Below are 21,009 nucleotides of genomic sequence, written 5' to 3'. Positions count from 1 at the left end.
AGACTGACATAAATTTCCCTATTTGTCCTGTACCTATTGTGTGTTTTAAATGTGATCCTGCCATGGGAAGGCGTTGGTGTAACCTCAAGGTATGTAAAAACCAATGGGAAGATAAACACTGCACTTAAAGATTTATATGCTGGTGAGAGAGATGTCAAATTTCAGGAGGGTGTGAGAGTGCCATCAGGGACGCCCAGGTGTCGGGGAAACCAGGCGGCAAGGGCCAGCATCCTGGAGGCACAGCCAGCCTCCCAGGTGAGGCTGACCTGAAGTGCAAGTGGGGACATCACAAGTCCTGGCAGGGCCAGAGGATGGTGCTGGGCCCAGTGGCAGCCAGTTGATGGCCCAAAGACAGGCAAGAGGGAGCATCGTGGACCCCACGTAGCTCAATAAGGCAGGAATGGATGCAGATAGGTCAGTAGACACGCAATAGAAGAGCTGGTGGAGAAAAGGAGGTGGGATTGGGATCAAAGCTGAAAAGAGGAGAAGGATCCAGCATTTACTGAGAAGTCACTCTGATTCCTTGGCTTTGCCAGGCTCTCTACTTGCAGCATGTAGTTTAGTCATCATGGAAACTTCTTCCAACTACAAAGTCTAATGTTGCCACAAGTCAGTGCTGTTGTGTATGCCTGACAGCCTTAGGCAGTCCCTTGCATAGCCGTTGTCTTGGCAATGCCACTAATGGGAACACCACATGGGAGTCACGGGAGGTCATGTCTAATTTACCTACAAGTGCAAAGGGTCCTCTGACCCTGTAAGGTGAGGTGCTCTGCTAGCCAGTCCTATTTCACATGGTCTTCTCCAAATGCTGCCCCTGGTGCTGCAAGAGCCCGTACCTGAGTCATGCCCAGGAAGGCTGCCCTCCACTGGCTGTGCCTGGATAGCCAGTGGCCCTTCAGGGCGGAATCCGGAGGTGATGCTGCAGCGTCACCTTCTGCAGGAGAACTTCCCAGGATCCAATGGATTCCCTGATCCATCTAGTGCTTACTGAGACAGGTTCTGTCCATGAAATCCCCCAAACTACCCATGTGCAGATCCGGACACACAGGTCCTTTAAATAGGGAACTTTTGGGAGCCTCTGGGGGCTCCATTGGTGAAGCATCTGCCTTCAGCTCAGGTCATGATCCCGGGGTCCTGGGACTGAGTCCTGCACCCGGTTCTGCTTCTTCTGTCCCTCCCCACCACTCGTTCTCTCTCTCTCTCTTAAATAAATAAAAACACAAAATTCTTATAAATATGGATCTTTTTTGTTTTCTAGTCTTCTCTGAGCCTGGATCCTCTGGGTCTTGTTTAGGAAAGCATGTTACCCAGATAAATATGAGAGAGTGCCTGTGAGGGCTGTTGAGGGTCCATGTCTGTGGATAACTCACAGATGTATCGGAAATTCCAATAATGTTGAAGAATTGTTATAGTCTGATCAATTCACCAGTAAAATACAACCACTTTGGATAATCACTTGGCATCATTTGGTAAAAATGAGGGTCTAGAACTTTGCAATTTCTCTTCTATCTTAGATCTAGACACGGATGTGGATGAGGGTATATATTTTGTATAGTTGTGTGTTTGTGCACATGTCTCCATCTCTATACATGAATGTTTTAATTTAATGACAGAAATATAAGAGCCAAGAATCAAATCAATGCAAAAACCCAAATGTGGACATATCGTAGAACAGACGTATGGTTTGTGGAATAGTGATTTATTGGAATATTCTAGAAATATGGACACAGATAGCCTAGAATCTAGATCTAGGCCTTACAATAGATGAACCATGAAAATGGTATTTGCAAACTAAGGGAGGCACCGAGTAATGCAGTAGAGTTCTGTTCATGTCAAGTTAAGAAACAGGAGAAAGCTAAATTGCCTTGTCTCCTTTGCTCTCTCCTCTTAGCAAGAAAGAGTCTTGGTGGCTTGAGAGATGCTCAGTCCTCTTCCCAAAGCAGTCATCTTTGTGTAGCTTTGTGTAAGAATTAAGAGAAAAAAAGGAATGCTTCTGAGGAAGAGTTAAATCAAAGGTGTTGGGAACATATTTACAAGGTGCTGGATCCTTGGTATATAGTTATCTTCTCTCATTTTTAATGAATAAAATGAAAATTTTCAGAGGTCATGTGGTATTGCATTTTAAATATTTTCCCGAGAATGATTTATTGTATTAAACATAGTTTACGTAGCATCGGGGCTTCTGTCCTTTTGCTAAAAAGATGATCCTAATACAGTCAGGGTACCCTTCTCGGGAACTGTCAGCAGAAAGGCAGTGTCCTCTGTAGATGCCTCCAAAGCATGTAACACATGTAAGGAGAAAGGTGAACCCACCCTCCACCTGCAGAGAGAATAGGGCACAGAGCAAAAGGTGCACAGAGGGCAAACTGTAGGTCCAGCCCAAACTCAGGGCTCACCTGGGTGGCAGGTGCCTGCGGCTGCACTTCAGGGAACAGCCACCAGAGGGCATTGGGCCCAAGAGAAGCGGAGGGAGGATCCCGACCCGAAGGCGTCTAAATACTTAGGATAATTTACCCGGATGGTTGCCAAGGTGCTGGTATGCAGAGTTGCAAAGCCAGAAATTACCACGATTTCTTTATTCTTTTTAGCATGCTTGAATAGAGGCCACTAAATACCAGCTTCTTTTCCTTTATAATAATGTTGCATTTCGAGGAAGAATGTTACATTTGCATTTTTAGATATAAAGTTATTTTCGTAGGTACTGATACCTGTAAAGAGGGGAAAAAACACCCCACAAATTGATATTTTTCCTGGGAACGGTTGCATGAGTGTGTTGACGGAGGCTTGTAAATGTTGTTTGCGCACTTGGAGCCATCTAAATATAAATGCTGGAGGAAACAAAGGAATGCTCAAGTCTAAATAAAGCAGCCCAGGTGTACCTCCCAATCAGGCACGAAAAGCTCAGCAAGAGGCCTGGCCCTTTGTCCCTGCCCCTTCATGCCGGACCTTTCACAGCAGGGATGGAAGGGGATTAGGAAAACTGCAGAATGCTCACTTCATTTCCCAGGGGTCTGGCGCAAAGTTATTATTTAATAGTTATCACTGGTGTTTCTGCCATGGAAACTTCCACTTGTCCAATGCCATGGAAAAAGCTGATGCGTGGTGGCCTCGGGCGTCCAGCTGTGCAGTGATGGCCAGGTGACAGGCCCAGGGGGAGGTGCTGGCCTGGCCACGTGCACAGGGACCCTCTTCCCAGCATCTTCCAGAAGGGCTGACCACACCTGGGAGATGGGTCACCGAAGGACACAGATGCGGGAGGGAGGGGAGGTGCAGACACTGTGGAGGTCAGTTCTGACGGGCACATCGTCCTGCGTGTTTTTAACTAAACATTTATTTTCTTGCTCAAAGCTGTGTTGACTCATGGTAAAAGTCTTGGAGCACAGAGACAAACCAACAGAAAATGGAAATCAGGTGTGATTTTAGTGCCCACAATAACCTTCGTAAAATGTGTTATAGAATCTTCTCCTCTTTTAGATTCCTACCGTCTAGATTGATTTTTTTTTTTTTTAATGTATTGAGTTTGACGTCGTGGACCATGGCTTTCATGCAGGCAGAAACCAGCAGGAAACCCGCCCTCTCCCAGCAGCTCCACGGGGAAAGGCAGAGGAGGCCGACTCAAACCACAAGCCGAGAGGCATCGGGACCCTCCTGTTTGCAGGCTCTGCGCTCGCGCTCAGGACACTGCACTTCCTCACGCTCATGCTTTCCAGACAGGAGGGCAGGCATTTCTGCATCCCAGGGCTTCTCCATCCAGCAGGACGCAGCGTGTGGAAACAGTAGCCCAACCGATTCAGAAAGTGGAGCCTCTCATCACTGAATTCGGATGCTCTCTTTCCTCCTTTGGAGACGACTGGGCGAAACTCCGCGCTATCCTGAGAGAACACAACCCACTGCGTCTCTACCACAGTACACCGACGTCATAGACGCCTTCCCCCTAGCAGAAGCCTGGGGCAGGAAGTGTCTCGGGAGGCTGAGGCTGAAACCTGCCAATCCCGCCCAATTGCGGAGAGAGGTCGTCGTACTTGGGGGCGCGTTACTCATCACTCACTTTAATGGGCCCTTTTGGGACATTTTATCTGCAATATGTAACAGTTCATGTGGATCCTATCAAAGAATTTCCAGCAAGGTCACCCTATGTAAGCGTCGTGACTGCGGCTGGGAGGGCAAGACGCTCTCCTGGCTCCCCTAGCACTGGACTTACCCTGGGGGTGGGGGTGGGGCGAGGAGGGACTTTGAAAACCCCCAGGAGAGGAAGAAACAGCAAGACTGAGCAAAGACCCAGGGCACACAGGACCGAGGGCCGAGGCCGCGCGAGCGCAACCAGGGAAGTTCTGGTCCTCGGTGCCCGGCAAACAGCCTCTCGTGCCTGTTCCCCCAGAATCCTGGGACGTGGCCTCATATGACAATGCGGTCCCTGCAGGTATGCCTGGATCAGGGTGGGCCGCGGAGACAGGGAGGTGAGCACCCCCCGGAGCCCCCCCGAGCCCGGGAACCCCTCCCACCGATGCCCCGAGAGGAACCAACCCTCTGGATACCTGGACCCCAGATGTCGGGCTCCCCGACGGGCATTTGTCGGGCAGCCGCGGCCCCTCATGTGGACGCTTGCTGCGCTCTCGCGGAAGGCTGGGGGTTATGTGGGCCCCGGTCGGCCCGGATCCCCAGGAACCCGCTGAGATGGACGTGGTGTCTCTCGCATAGAAGCTGTTTAGACCGCCTACAACTGGATGCCATTTGAAAGGGATCTTTTATAGCCACCTACCCAGTGGGTTCTTGAAGATGTTCAACAGACTGCATGGTAGGGATCCTTGGAGACATCCGCCTGGGCCCATATGGAGGGCGGAACCCAGGAATGTTCTGGAGAGCAGCCAAGGAACCCAAAGGAAGGAAGCCGGTGGGTTTTAGCACTTTTTTTTTTTTTTTTTTTTTGTGGGCAAAGTATAGGTTTTTTTTTTCTTAAAGATTTTATTTTGACTTTTTTTTTAATATTTATTCATGACAGACAGAGACAGAGAGAGGCAGAGACACAGGCAGAAGGAGAAGCAGGCTCCGTGCAGGGAGCCCGATGTGGGACTCGATTCCAGGACCCCGAGATCAGGCCCTGGGCTGAAGGCAGACGCTCAACCACCAGGCCGCAGGCGCCGCCGGAGAGCTGTCTGCGAGGAGCTGCTGTGTGCCCTGGAGCACGCGGCCAGGTGCTGTGCACATCCACCGGGCGACACTATTGTCACTGGAAGGATGGTGACGTCTGTGATACACATTTTCCTGTAATTAACTTGTGGTCTTTGGTTCTTTATAATAAAGTCATTTTTCAAATGGCATTAGGTCCCTACTGTACTAAGAAAAAGGAAGTGGTTGCTTCCCCCCTCGTGATGAGAGCAGCCACGGGAGAACGAGGCCGCGGGTGCGCAGCGGGGAGGAGCACCTGCCGCAGCACCACCGCGGTCCCCGGGGCAGGTGACGGGCGGGGCGGGCGGGGCGGGCGGCGGCGGGCGGGCCGCGGGGCGGGGGGTGTCCCGGGGCAGGAAGGGCAGCCTGCGGCCCGGCCTCCGTGCGCTTCAGGACCCGCGCCAGCCCGCGGCCGTGCGCTCCTCCCGGGGCGAGGCAGGGGGTGCTTGGCTGGCCTGGGCCCAGAGGATGGGGCGGCCCGCGGACACGCTGCACCCCCAAGGCCCCGGAGCTGCTCCTGGGGGCTCTGCGTTTGAGGGCAAACCGGGTGTTCCACGTACGAGGCCTCAGGGGCAGAGAAGGAACGGCCAGAGCGCCGAGGCCGACGGCAGCGGCTTCAGGTGGGCAGGGGCCTCGGAGGGTTCCGTCTGTGCCCCTGTGGGTACGCGCGGCCCGAGTTCACAGGAGGGGGAGCAGGCGTTCTTCTACTGCCAACCGGATGCGGTCAGTTCAGCTCAGCCGCGGGGCAGCGGCCGCTCCCGCCCCGGCCCGGCCTCCCTCCCTCCCTCCCTCCCTCCGCCCGGGCGCAGGAGGGCCCCGAAGGAGCGCGGGTGACGACGGGGCTGCGGGTCGCCGGGCCACCTCCGTGCCGGCCCCGCCGGGCGCTCCCGCTCCTTCCAAGCTCTTACCAAAATGCCGCGGACACAAAGGTGGCGCCGGCGCAGAATCAGAACCCCCAGTCCCGTCGTGGCCCGCAGCACATGGAGGGATTCGGGCCTCGTGCGCGTCAGTCGCAGTTCTTGGCTGGGGCGGCGGGTAAGAGCTTCGCGGTGAGGCGGGCGGGCGGCCCGGGGACCGGGGACCGGGGACCGCGGGGCTGGGGCGGAGGCGCCCTCGGAGCCCGGAGCCCGGAGCCCGGAGCCGCTGCGTGTGCGCCCGAGCCTGGGCCCGAGGCAGGGCTAGGCCGCGCGCCGCCCCCGCCGCCCCGGGGCACCCAGCCCAGGTAGCCGGTACCCCTGGTTACACCTGGGTCGGTCGTGCTCATGCGTCACATCCCCCGCGGGGCCCAGCCTGCCCCTGGACGCGCTGACTTAGTTTTGCCTCCCCTGGGGAGGCTGTACCCGTGTGTTCCCTCAGGACCTCCTCCGACAACACTCAAGGCTGCGGCTAAAATTAGTCGGGCGTAGAGCTAAGTAGGGTAATAGCACCACGTTTCCTGCCTTACAGAGAAGGGAAGTGATGTCCGAAGAGAGATGGGGTTTTTTGGGGCCAAGTGACCAACCCCAAAGCTGGCCAAACCTCGGGCCAGGTCACAGGACGTCCCAGGGCAGACCAAGCACATGATAGACTGTCTTTCCACCATGGCTTTCCCATCAGAAGCCCAAAGGTAGGGCATTTTCCTGGACTTATGAATAAAAATACAAGAAGCCCTCAAGTCACACAAACAAACAAATGTGAAGTGAGGAGATAAAGCTGCTATGACTAAGAACCGCGACTGAACAACGGAATGCAAACCTCCAGTGTTCTCCAAACTGTATCTACCCATCTTTATGATTTATCGCCCAAATGCTATTTTGTCCATCAACCTCTTTTAAATTTTGGAGTCACCTCTCCCTCCCTGTCTAACCTTCTTTGTGGCATCACGGGAGGATCGCTAAAGTTTCCCAGGAGGCCAATGGAGAGAGCACCCCACACACGTCAGTGGACTCTATCCATCCAGGAGAAAAGAACGTCATCTCATACCCGAGTAATGATGGTCGTAACATGATTAAGGTCGTCTCTTCTGGTGAGGCTATATCCTCAAATTGTTATTAAAACAAACATTCTCCCAAACCACAAGGAGCAGGGGGCCCGTGGAGCTTGCAGACGCCTCACCGTGTCCATGGGGTCTCCATCTGAGGCTCCCTGACCCCTGCACGGGGCCCATTCCAGACCTGGTGCTGCTCAGCCCCCTCCACCTGTCGGGTCCCCGGGGACCAGTCTCCTGGGGCGTCAGGGGTTCCGAGCTCCTTGGCTTATCTTGTCCTCTGTCTGGCCATGAGCCTTGCTTTAATGCATTTGTTCTGCATTAATAATATGGACCCGCAAGCAAGAGGTTGATTAGCCGTATTTGTTTTGCATTGGCAATTATTTTAAATTGGATGTGGGGCATTTTTTTTTTTAATTAGAGCTGCTTACTGTGAACAAAAGGGAAGACATACTGTATGATGTTGACTACTTTACACTCACAACAAATAATAATAATACACGTGATGATAAAATCGGCCTGTCGCAGCCCCAGAGATTCCTATCTTAATTATGGCAGAGAGTGACTGCCTCGTGTCTGAATGAGGGACTTGAGGCTGTTTACTTCACCGAATGTAGGACATGGCCTGTGACATCGGGAAACCTTATATATGTTTGCAAATGGAGATGGTCTAGGGCGTGCATCCACCATGTAACTCAATTCACATTGCCCATTATGGGAATGAGATGTGAAAAATAATTTCCTGTATCTCAGAGCATCACAGCACTAAGTGGATTGCTGGCTCGGGCCCATGGAAAATAATAAGGTGATATCACCCACACAGCCACGTTCGGCAGGAATGCCCGTGCGGCCTCGCTCCCAGCTGATAGGGCGCAGCTAGCTTTCGCTTCCACCGAAGCCACCATTCCACTTCAGTGAAACAAAATATAATGAGTCCTTATGACAATATTGTGTTTTAAGTGGTAGCTTTTAGCTCTTCAAAATTATGTCCACTAATTAGAGGCGTGGGATCCTCTCCGTTATCTCCCAGCTATAAATTATCACATATATTCATAGTTACAGGAATTTCACCTTCTGCGAAGCAGCCCTTATGCAAACACTCATAGTTGGTATGTCATTGGAGCATATCAGCAATTAATTCTCACAATGATCAATGGGAAGAACGTCCTTTCCCCCGTATCTGGTTTATTTATGTGCTCCCATTAATTATGCCTAATTTTCTGTTGGCACTTTTCTTCCTAATGTAATTCAATTTAAGCATATCTTTCTAGAGACTTATTAATAGGTAGGGTCATTTATATTGTGTAGCACAAATATTTTATAATCCACTAATCTTGACAAAAAGGCAATGCCTTCCTAATAAAAAATGCATGGGGAGTAATGGGTCCCTATTAATAACTTATTAGGTCAGATCGCACAGTTTGAAGTGTCTATTACGCTTTAATTTTATCAGATCTCTTCCTTTGGAATTTGCCACACTTTCTTTACCTTTTGATTTCAGCTGCTCTCAGTACCGCCCTGCCTATGTGACTGCCAGCAGTCCTCTGGGACTTTGCAACAGGGATGCAGGGGGGACATGTGGGTGCCCCAGGGCTTACTCACCCATTGCCCCAGTGCTGTGTCCCAGCGCCCTCTCTTCCTTACAATGGATGTTCGTAATCCAGAGATCCTTAATCATTTTGGCGCACACACCCTTTCAGATATTTCATAATGGTGACTCAGCCAGTCCTCAGGAGCACATTGTCACATGGACTGATCACATCTCAGCTCAGAGGACTTATTGAAATCCCCAAATTAATCCATGAACTTATTAGGAATCAAAGTGACACAGTTCAGGACCTTTGGTGAAAACCCACCATATGTTAATGATTTGGAGATACTTCAACTAATAACCAACTTAACTCGGATAAATATGACTTTCTAAAGCCTGTGCGTCCTTGCTGTGGTTGGATGCAACCACATTCGATCTGCCCTTTTATCTTCTTTGATCCAAACCTAGCAACATTTCCAGTGAGCTGCACAGGCCTTTGTGAGGTCCTGGGGAGATGACCTCAGCCACAGCCCTGCCCTCAAGTAACCATCTAGAGAGAAAGACAAAACGTGCAGGAAAATAGTGATGGATTTTCGCAAGCAAAACAATGAAACTTAACCAGACTTCTGTCTTCTCATCTGTAGAGTGAGGACGTGAACAAACTCACTTAAAAGGCCCCTTCCTACTCTGACTTTTCATGGCTAAGGATCAGATCAAATGCTATGAATGTGTAAAAGTGGAAAGCTAGACTACTATGAAGAGTGTTCCAGCAGGTGGATGCAGACAGAAATAGTTTATGTGAGACAGGATCCAACTCACCTCAGTCCTGCAACTATGTTTCTGATGGTCTGTGTTATTTTAAATATAACGTGTATGCAAAAGTATAGTTCTGGATAAGAGGACGACTAGGTCATTTTGCTCAAAATGAGATCTTCATTCAGTAGACGTATGCCTTGAGTGCTAACTGCATTTGAAGGTACTCAGATGTGGTTACCAGTGACTCCAATGGACTTTGAGGCTTCGGGGATGATGAAAGGTTAAGAACCCCCAAATCAGGTTAAAGTGAAAGTACCGCACTTGTGCATATAGTTAGCAGCTCTTTCCGGAGCACTGTCATTGCGGGGAACACAGGTATGAAACTTCCTTATGAAAACATATTCAACTTTACACCATTACCAAATTAGGTCTGATTTTTAATAAAAATCATTAAAGCACTTATATATCCTTAATCTCAAATGTCAAATGTAACTATAAAGAGGCTAATAGGCCAAGTGAAGGTCAAATCCCCTATTGTTTGGAGCTAAAGCTTATACTTTGCTTATTTTTTAACATGTTTATTATTTTTGCCTTTGTTATAAATATCAGCATCTACCTATGAATCTTATGGTGTTCTGAAAACTCATTTGAATGGGAGAAATGTGGATAATGTGATATTACATATTACTACTGTTCTATGCATTACATACCCATTAAGTCGAGTGTGAGTAACTGTGTGAGTGTGTATGTGCGTGTATGTGTATGTATTTTCTCCCCAAACAATCTTAAGTTCATCACTTAGGGAAAAACACCTAGACTGATGCACCTACTAAAATTTAATTCCTTTGGATTGTGCTCATGATCACATTCAGTAGACATGTAGTCAATACACATGCACTGTGCTGGGGCCAGGTGATAGGGACGCAGAGAGAAGCACATTAACACAGGTTCTCGTTCCTGAGAAAAGGAAAGGGAGCACAGCTCATAAACTCGTACTTTGTGCTGAAGTAACATCCGTTCATCCCTGTGGGTAACATCCGTTCATCCCTCCATAACACCAGGAAGTTATACGCTCTTTTGCTGTAGATTTGGAAAGGGAACTGAATGGGGTCAAGTCATCCACTCAACTTCCTGCAAATAATAAATAATGAAGCCAGACTCCAAACCCAGATCTGCCATGATTGAATAATCCCACTCCTCTTTTAAAAAAAATAGAATAATTAAAAGCCGTAAAGACAATAATACACAACTGGATGGCAAGAGGGTGATTTAGATAGCTGTAGTAGATTCTCGGGACAGATTGCTGTGGGCTGAAGTGATCTGAGCATGCGTCATGAAGAAGGCTAATCTGAGGGAAGCATCCACGTGGGTGCAAGACTTCTTTTTCCCCTTAGGTGAATGTGCTCTGCATTTAATTTTAAAACTAGACCAAATGTTCCACTGATACAATAGCAATGTATTCATGTACGTTCATGTATCTAATATTCACTTGATGATTTTTTAAACTGAAGAATAGTTCACAATATAATATGTTAGTTTCAGGTGTACAACATAGTGATATGGCAATTCTACACAGTGCTCAACCGCAGTAAGTGTGGTCGCCGGCAGTAACCACACATCATTACTACGATCTTACAGACATTTCCTATACTGCACTTTCCCTCTCTGTGACTTATTTATTTTATACCTGCTGTCTGTATGTCTCAATCCCCTTCACCTATTTTGCCCATCCCTCCATCCTTGTCCCCTGTGGCAACCACCATTTATCTTCTCTGTTTAATATCTATTTATTTTTTGTTTGTTTTGTAGACTCCACACATAAATGAATACAGTATTTGTACGATTTACTTGTTAGCATAATACCTTTCAGGTACAACTATGTCACAAATGACAAGGTTTTATCCCCTTTTCTGTGGCTGGATGATATTCCATTGTACACGTATGCCACATCTTTATCCATTCACGTATCAGTGGGATTTGCTTGAGCAAAAGAAAGAGATAGCAGTGCATTAGGTCCATTCTGGGGCAAAAAGAAGGCTTTGTTAAGATGTAATGAGAAGTAAAGGTGTAATGTTTGTAGAGGACTTCCTGAGCTCGGAGACTCATAAAATTTTCCCTGTAAGGACTTAGTTTTATAGGGTTTTTCCCAACCAGGTTATTACATGGTCATACCACGATGTGAAGGGGGGATTGATTTCCGGTGATCTTCAGAACGAGCCAGAGAGTAGTTAAGATGATATCCAAACAGCAGAGGTAGGGATCTGTGGAAGACCAGACATAGTCACTCATGGCCTCTGTGGGAAGCACGGGGCACCTGGAACCCTTGTGAAGAAACAGTCTCTGTGGGGCTTCATAGGGGACGAGGGGCATGGAAAAGAAAAGAAGCATGGCTGATGGACGTTTACACCCGTGTGGTTGATGGGAAGTTGAAACTTGCTCTGAAATTAAAGGGTTTGGAATAAGAGTTGGTGTTCAGGATGAGATCAAGAGTCTGGTTTTGACGCATGGAGCCTGGGAGGCGGGCATCTGCTCTCCAGTGTGAGAATCGGGTCCCACGGACACCAAGGGGACGGTGTAAGCTTCGGGGTAGGAGGCTTCCTCCTACCAAGAGAGGAGCATATACATGAGTGGGCTTTGGGCATGCTCGGGCCTGGAGCATTGAAGAGGGTGGGGGCAGCGGGGACAGCGGCTGTGGGCCCCACGGCCTAGGGGTCAGGGTGGAGGCTGCAAGAGGCCATAGCCTTGACCTGGCAAGGCTACAGAGAAGCCAAGAAGTGTAGGAATTGAGAAAGACAGTGTGCTCTCTGTGCAATCTGGTGACCTCTGGGAGGAGACACTAAGAGAAAGACCCAGAGCCAGGCTGCATGAAGTCAAGGACCCCTGGCTGGTGTGTGAGTGGAAAGCACAGGATTGGCCCTTTGTCTGCAACAACTGCTGGGCAAAGGGAGGAGCAAGATCAATAGGATCTCAGGATCAATAGGGGTAAGAAAAAAGGTTTTCTGAACTTCCCCTGGAGCGTGCAAGATGGAGCTTTGAAGGCAAATATAACACGGGGAAGCTGATGGGACAGAACCAGAGGATCAGTTTCTCACCATGGGATGAAGAGGGAAGGAGCCAAAGCCCGCAGAGGAGACCACGTCTATGCACATAGCGGCCTTTGGAATAAAGACAATCATTCTTTAGCCAAGGCTGATAAAAGGGTGAAAGGCCCGGCTGGTGCCTAGACCGACTTTGCTGTGGCGTGGGGGTGATTGGGGTGCTCAGCATGGCTTCCTGTGGGCCAGGGAGTGAGGCACCAGGGAGAGGGAGCGAGTGCCTTGTGCCTCAGCCGCCTGCAAAGGCCTACCATGTGCAGCAGATGGCTCGGGGCTGGAGAAGGTGTTCGGGGTCATAGCAGGTGTAGCCAAGGACCACTGTGCATGGTACACATGTCGGCGGGGTCCTGGCCCCTGGTCCAGATGCGGAATGGGGAGCTGAGACACTAAACACTGGCCAGTTGTTAAGGCATTGATTTAGTAAACAGGACAAAAGTCAAGTGGGCCCAGGAGTCTCGGACATTATCTGGGATATTATTTAAGTAGTTGATTACAACATCTGATTGGTGAAGAATCTATTATTTTAGTGAGTGCTTTAGAGTTTATAAAGCACTTATATATCCTTAATCTCAAAATGTCAAATGTAACTATAAAGAGGCTAATAGGCCAAGTGAAGTCAGCTGGATTTGGTAATTTGAGATCACAGTGAAACAGTAGATTCATAAGAAGAGTCAATTAAGGGGCTGTGCTCGGAGACAGGAAGCCTTGAGTTTGAGGTTGAGTGGACTGACTAATCCAACTCAGGACCCAGCAGGCGGGCTGGACAAGATTTGGACTTATGGGTCCTTTTGTGGAAGTCACCTGCAGCTGAGGAGGGCAAACCTGCCAAGCCACAGGCAAGCACATTGGGAAGTGGAGTAGGAGGTACCAGAACCCATCAGGATTCACCCTACGTCCTTGGGCCCTACCTGTGGGCGTGAGCATGAAGGTGGAGCTCGGGCCTGAAACCAGAGGCAGGCTCTCCAGATAGACGGGAAAAGCAGGTGCACAGGTGGGGTTGGTATGGTCCGTCAGTCCCTGCCCTCTGGTGCCAGCACTCACTAGGTACCCCAGGCAGCTCCGGGTACAGGACCAGCCTGGAGCCTCCCGGATGGAGCTCCTCCAGCAGCAGCTGCTGCCCTACGTGTCATTCTCAGTGGGAGGGGCCCCAAGGACAGTTCCTGGGATAGTGAGTGACCTCAGTGGACAGGAGGGGGCCGTGTAGAGAGTCAGCAGAAACCCCACAAGCACCGACTCCTCTGTACAGTCTCATCACAGGCTGAAATTTAATTTTGCCTCTTTTACTCTGCTCCTGTCCATGTTCATAGTCTGAACACCGACGTGTTAAAGTTTACCTGTTCAGATTGCTCAAAGGACCATCGTGTTGAACGAGCAGGAAAGAAATGGTGAGAAATGACTGTGGGAAGCAGAGAAGCACACATCTCAAGGAGAAAGGAAATAGCACGGAGCCTGTAGCAACCATGCACAGAGGCAGACAGTCTTCGGGATGGTCTTCCAACCCAGGGACTGTCTTTGACTTTCCAAATCCATGAATATTATTAATCAAACCAGGAATTGCAAAGAATCCACGATTCCTGAGCACATCACTCCCCCAACACGTTTAACATGGAAAGAGGTAAACTCCTTCTTATCATTAAGAGGCTCATTCTGGTTTTTTTTTTTTTTAATATTTTAAAGTAAATTTTGAAAATGGGGGTTTAAAATATGAAGTCACTTCCTCACATTTTAAGGATGAGGTGATTTTCCTAATAACATTTACACAATTAGTAATTTTACCAGATTAATAGATGCCTATAAGCCTGTATTGCTAATCTCCATTACAGGGATTTTAAACTCAAATGCACGAACACCATACAATAAAATACGGAACTAGAGGCCAAAGCTCTCAGTGCCAGAGAAAGCTGTTCAGGAGGCCGCGTGACTCACACATGCAGAGCTTCTCCAGCACGCCGCTCCCTCGGAGCACAGCGCTCTCTGCGGAAATCCTCCGCGATTATCTGCGGTTCATTATTAAATTCCAAGCTGGTTGTTTGGGCAAGTGTGGGACATCAACAAAATATTGTTCCCTCCACGACTCCCTTGACCCTCCGCACTCCATCTTGACACTATTCCAGCCATAAGAACCTGGCAGCCATAGAATATCATTCTGGAAAAACGTCACCTCTTCCTCCCTATTGTAAGAATATCTAATAGAAAATGTAAACAACAATCTAGAAATGATGGCATGAAACGGCCCTCCCATGACATAGTAGGTGGAACAAAAGCCCTTTTCTGGCGTTTGCACCATCAGCAGCTGCAGGCTGATGCATTTGGCTTTCTGTTAAATAGAGGTTGGAGTATAAAAATAGACACTGGCATTTATTGGAAGCTGAGGTCTGTTGAAGTTTTACAGATTTAGAAAGTTCACTAATCGCCATCAATTAAAACCTCTGCCTTGCTGTTGCATGAATTATTCACAATAGTGTACACAATAGCAGGGCTCTTGGAAATACTTATTACAGCCAAATGTAGAACAAATAGTGAAATTCAAACTGATAAAGGTAAAAAAAAAAAAGTGTTTCAATTTGTAAATACAAAGAAAAGAGGCATCCTGGCAGACTTTGATGGACAGATCTGTATTGGGAAAGCATCTCTGACCCCTGGTATACTTGTAGCAGATTGGATGATGTTTTCTATTAGTCTATACTTTAAAAAATTAAAGAAATATTACTTTAATCAAAAAGGTGGTCCAGGAGTGCCTGGGTGGCTCTGTTGGTTAAGGGCCTGGCTCTTGATTTTGGCTCAGATCATGATCTCAGGGGTTTGGGATCAAGCCCCGAACTGGGCTCCAGTGCTCAGTGGGGAGTCTGCTGGAGATTCTCTCATTCTGCTGCCACCCCCACTCACACTCTCACTCTCTCTCTCTCTCTTACAGTCTATTACAGACATAAATATGCAAATGTATGCATACACACACGTATGATTATATAGGTAACTGCACACTTATTACTATTAATTACTTTGTGTAGCCCACATGTTTACCAAAAATAAGAATTAGAAAGACCAAAACTAGCCAGATGCTCTTTCTGAATCTAAGAAATACTGTCATCATATTTGTTTTCAGACCTGTTGTGTGCTTCTGGCCACCATTCTGTGTGTGGCCACAGGATTGGCTATGCCCCGGCATCATGCCTTGGCCCCATCCCCACTGAAGGTTTGTCCTGGGATCTAGCTGGAGCCTGCCCCAGGGGCAAGAGCCCTGGTGCTCCGTGCCGCACCCCCTCACCCCCCTCATGCTGCATTGCACCTGCTTTGGTGTAGGAAACCTAGAGATCACCACTTCCTTACCCTTCCCACCACCCCCCCCCAGTACCAGGGGAGGGGCTGAGGGGAAAGGCAGACAGAAGAGCGCATCCCACAATGACAATAACGCTCGCATTAAAGATTGATGGGGGCTCAATGAGAGCAGGTTCCCAATCTTGAGCGACTCCAGCCCTCTGCCTCGTGATCTAGAGCTCAGCAATAAAGATAAAAGGTCATTACCATCTATTGAATCCAATCATGACAAGTCCATTCACCTGATGGGGGCATGTATTACATACAAAAAGCTAAATTAAAATAACATTATGGGCTGGTTCAAATCCACATGGAAAAGGAAATCTCAGATGAAGGACAGAACAAATCACAGGCTATGAATAATTTGATTTATGGTTTCTTTTTTTTTATTGGTGCAAAAATACTTCCTCTGTTGCCCATATGCTTGACACCATCGCCTTTGAGGGGGGGCTGCACTTTCCTCTCAACCATGTACTTGGGGAATGTAATGGCAATATCAGATACCTAAGAATAGACTTAAAGATATACCATCTACCAAAACAATTCAATAATTCTTGTCTAGGCATAAATAGTATTCGTACAGTTATGAAAACATATGGCAGACGTTATCATTTAAAACATTTTAAGAATAGTGTTGAAAATTATGTAAATAGAAGATAAAACATTTTGTGATCTATCACAACCAATTTTAATGTCTTACATATTGTATTTTTGACTGGAAATTTAAACCTACGTATGTTGAAAAAGCAAGTCCACACATAAAAGGATGTGTGTTTACACTGATAGGTCTCTACGTATACCCCTCTACATGGCCTCTGGAAGTCATGGGATGTACGTTCTGTCCCAATACCATTTATATTCGTTTTATTTCCCAAAAGTCTCTCAAATCTAAGTTATCAATAATGAGTATATCTTCATCCTTTGTTACTAAATGAATAAAATGCACATTGTTGAGATCAAAGAGTTAATGAGTAAGTTTCTTACAGAGAAAAGTTGATGGCTCTATTCTGAGATAAATTCTAAAGGAAAGCAGCCTTGGTATTAAAGTTTGTTTAGTTACTGTTTTTTTGAAAGGCTTTACTGTCCTGAGCACGAACAGAACAATAGGAGCCATGAGTCCCCGTGACCTTCTAAATGCAAAGGTCTCAGCACCGCTGCAATAATTCCCACACCTGTGCTTGCTCGACTGCATCTCAAGCATGAGCACTTTGTAACTAACCTGGCAGTGGACTATGAAGACAGTGTCTACCGTGATTTCTTGCGTCTCTTCTGCATCACAATTAATAATTTATTGCTGTCCTCCCATAAGGACGTTCCTGCTATTGTTACCTTGACCTGCAGCATCTGCCCTGAATTCCTGCCCAACGCCGCGGGGGGTGAGCTCAGGCCCTGAATTCCCTGGAATCTGTCCCAGGGGCGTCTCACTAGCACCCCATTGTAGCTTCCATGTTCTCACTCCGGAAAAGGTGGGCCTGGTATGTGCACATACAATATACACCTTGACCCCTCACATGATGCCTTCCTCATCCCCTAAGATATCGGAAGGAATGTGTCTTCATCAGCCCGACTTGCTTCTCTGCTGAAGATGATGCATGTGCACACACGCACGTGTGCACTCCTATGCATCGGTGTCTTTGGGTGTTAAATATCCCTTTTATATAGGAAATTGGTCTTTCTGAAAACACATTAGGGGTGGACTGCGTGCAATGACTGTACCATGTGGTGGCAGCATTGCACCAACGTGAGAGGCTTCAGCCCGCACGCTTCACCTGCCAGAGCAGTGGGTCTGGGTTCCTGGGAGAGCATCATGGGTACACGCAGGACGATTCCATGAAAACCGTGCAGAGCTACATCCATGGCATTTTTTTTTTACAACACACACTTAATCGTCGAGATGTGATTTAACTGGAGTCTTATTTCTACCTACTAATGTAAATGTGCAACCTGTGAGTTGCACTATGAGCAAAAAATCAAAAATCACAATTTTATTCATATCCATCTTTTAATTCATAGATTTTCCTTTTTATATTTCAAAGACCTCATAGATGTTTAAATACAACAAAAATATAGCAGTCCTTCATCTTTATCTCTTCGTTACCACCATGAGAAAGGTGACATAAACCAACATAGAGCTTCAATAATACTGAATTTACATTCTGGAAATCCTCACCCTCATGTTTCCTGCTTGACAGGAATAATAGGTATTATCTGGGAATTAGTTCTATATGAAACAATGAAAAAATGTATTTATAAAAACTTGAAGATGTACATCCTCCAAGTAAAAGTGAAGTTTTATGACCTAAACTGGAAAGCTCAAGTTACCTGTTGAAACAGAGGGACACTTTTGATTAAACATGCTCCATAATTAATGAAGCAAGGTGAAAAAAAGGATATATCTCAGAGTTTCTCTCCTGTGCATGATACATTTTTAGACGTAATGGGGGCAAGATAACTGTTACTAAAATAGTCGCCGAAGTACAATATTCTAGGATATTTTGACTGTACACATTTATTTTCAAAAACAGTATTTTCTCAGACCTCGTCAGTTACAATTGCCAACTGTAAATAATTAAATCCTAGTGGAAAATGTTCTTTAGGTGGAGCAAACTGCTGGCGGGATTGAAGCCAGCTCCGAAAGAGGCCAGGTGTGTGTGGGGGTGGCCCCCTCCCACCAGCCCCCCTCTGACACCCCCTGAGCCACCTTGAGGCAGGAGGTCACAGCGCCGACCATCCTGCTCTCTGCTACTCTGTCCCCTCCCTCCTGTTATTTACCACCTTTTCCAGATTCTCTGTAAAAAGGGAGAAAGAGAACATTTTTCAAAGCAGAATTCTTCAAACAAAGCCTGGAACAAGCCTGAGGACGGCAAGGGGCAACCCGAGACCCGTGAAGTGGGTCCAGATCCCACCCTCTGGGTCCCTAGAATACTTCGCATGCTCACTGGCTCAGTGATCTCATCTAAGATGGCATTTATTCATGGAATCACCATTTCTTTCAAAAATACAGACTAGATACCATATTTCTAGCAGATCATAGAATTTCAGTCAAAATAGAATAAGGTTCAGTTCCGTTAAAGTCTAACAGTGATTTGTCCTTCAATGGAATCTGTGTTTTGAGCATTCAAATGATAGAAAGAAATTGGAAGAAAAAATAGAAGCATCTGAGTCAGCTCCTGTTATAAAAAATATATATATACTTTTACAAATTCTAAGTCCTTGATCCACTCACTAGGGTTTAATTTAAAAAAAATTAAGTAAGCAAAATCATTCTGACTGTAACTCACAGAAAATTCTTAGAGATGGAGCTATATAAAAACTCAAGCCCTTCTTACCACAGAGAAGGCATTGGTGGAAAATGCAGAGGAATCAGAGCAAACGCAGAAGTGAGCACAGATTTGTTACTGGTGCTTCTGGGGGGTGGCTGGCATAGGGGAGGGACAGGGGGATGTGAAGGACCCATGCTCTCTGGGGCACCTGGCTGGCTGCTCAGGTGACAGTGTGGAGGGTACCACGTGTGCCAACCCCGCTTACCACTGTGACCCCTGTGGGCTGTTCCTGCCCTGGGGGTTCTGTCCCTACATTCACATCTTAACTGCACAGTGAGCTAATACAGGCGTTTGAGAGAAAGCAGGAGGCTTTCACATTTTCTACGTCATGTAAACTTTACCTTGTCCTTTTGGCTACGGGAGCCAGGACTGGGCTGTGCGGGTCCCCGATTCACCCAGATTGCTGGAACTTCCCAATAGCCCCATTCATCCCATTCATCCTGATTGCTCTTAAGGACAAACATGATTGGTTATGAGCTATCACGCTGAAGACTTTTCAAACTTGACTCACTATATGATTATTCCTAGACCTGTGAGTCTTGCAAATTCATATTTTCTAGACTAGGTGTGGAAGATAAGTAAATAAATGAAATACAAATAAAAATCAGTGATGTTTACATAGAATAATGTGTGATACCTACAGATATGTCTAATATATAATAGGTTATATACACACATACCCAAAGATATATAAAAACCTATCATAGTATACATACTAACAAAGAGTATGTTCTACAAGTAGTACACATACAGACAGATACAGTATACACATCATGTGGCTGCACAAACCCTACACTATATGTACATTTATATACTCACAGTATATAACACATTGCATATAATATTAAATATGTTATTCAATAAAATGTTATAGTATTACAACTATATGAAGGAAGGGGAATAAGGCTACATGAGATTTGAGTATTTGGGAAAAAAATGGGGCACCCAGGTGGCTCAGGGTTTGAGCATCTGCCTTCGGCTCAGGGTGTGATCCTTGGGTCCTGGGATCGAGTCCCACATTGGGCTCCTCACATGGAGCCTGCTTCTCCCTCTGCCTGTGTCTCTGCCTCTCTCTCTGTGTCTCTCATGAATAAGTAAATAAAATCTTAAAAAAAAAAGAGAGAAATATTTGGAGAAAGAATGTGAGGACTCATTGATCCCATTCCTTTGTTCAGCAAGTCAGTACGGAGTGTCTATCCTTTCTCGGTCCTTGAATTGAAAGCTGGGGACACAAAAAAAATAAGTGGTCCCTGAACTCATGGAGCTGAAAATGTAGAGAAGCAAATGAGTACCAAATAATTCTAAAAAAAATACTTAAATTATATTTGTAGTGGCATAATAGTAACTATTATATAGGTAAGAATCCTTTTGTATTAGTAGCAGATTGGCAATACACGATTTCATTCTTTAGTTTGGATGAATTTCTCAAGAACACCCATCTGGATAAGGTCAGTAGAAAAAAAAAGGCCATGTTTGTGATAAAAGGAACAAAGGTAATTTTATTTTTTCCACATATATGATGCAGTATCTGCATGAAATTCTAAAGCTGCTCTCAGTGAACAGAATGCCTCCAATTCCAAGAATATTGGGTGGACTTGAACATGTGGTGACCCAGTGAGGACTTTCTTTTCTGTAGGTATATGAAACCGTCTGTCATAATCACTTACCCATGCAATAGTTTAAACATATGTACTTTATTAAATCTACAGTGTTCTTTTTCTATTCCTTGCTAAAGCCTGTTCCTGTGTTTCCCTGTTTTATATCCTTCCTTTTCACCTGCCTCCTCGACCAGAGTAAAGATCCTACGCAGAGATAGGACATTTGGGGGCTTAATCTTCACACGTATTTAGCATTAAA

At 46.7% G+C, this 21,009-nt stretch overlaps 1 long non-coding RNA gene across 1 annotated transcript; it reads left to right on the top strand.

The window, feature by feature from the left end:
- The first annotated feature begins 3,887 nt into the window (after positions 1 to 3,887).
- On the top strand, positions 3,888 to 5,283 carry LOC112643937 (uncharacterized). The gene is made up of 3 exons (XR_003125981.3): positions 3,888 to 4,420; positions 4,699 to 4,891; positions 5,000 to 5,283. It is a non-coding gene; the product is annotated as an uncharacterized LOC112643937 (long non-coding RNA).
- Positions 5,284 to 21,009: the final 15,726 nt, after the last annotated feature.

This window comes from Canis lupus, chromosome 1 (assembly GCF_003254725.2).
Source record: "Canis lupus dingo isolate Sandy chromosome 1, ASM325472v2, whole genome shotgun sequence".
NCBI lineage: Eukaryota > Metazoa > Chordata > Mammalia > Carnivora > Canidae > Canis > Canis lupus.
Note: the sequence above shows the minus strand (reverse complement) of the source record. Positions and strands in the feature narration are given on the sequence as shown.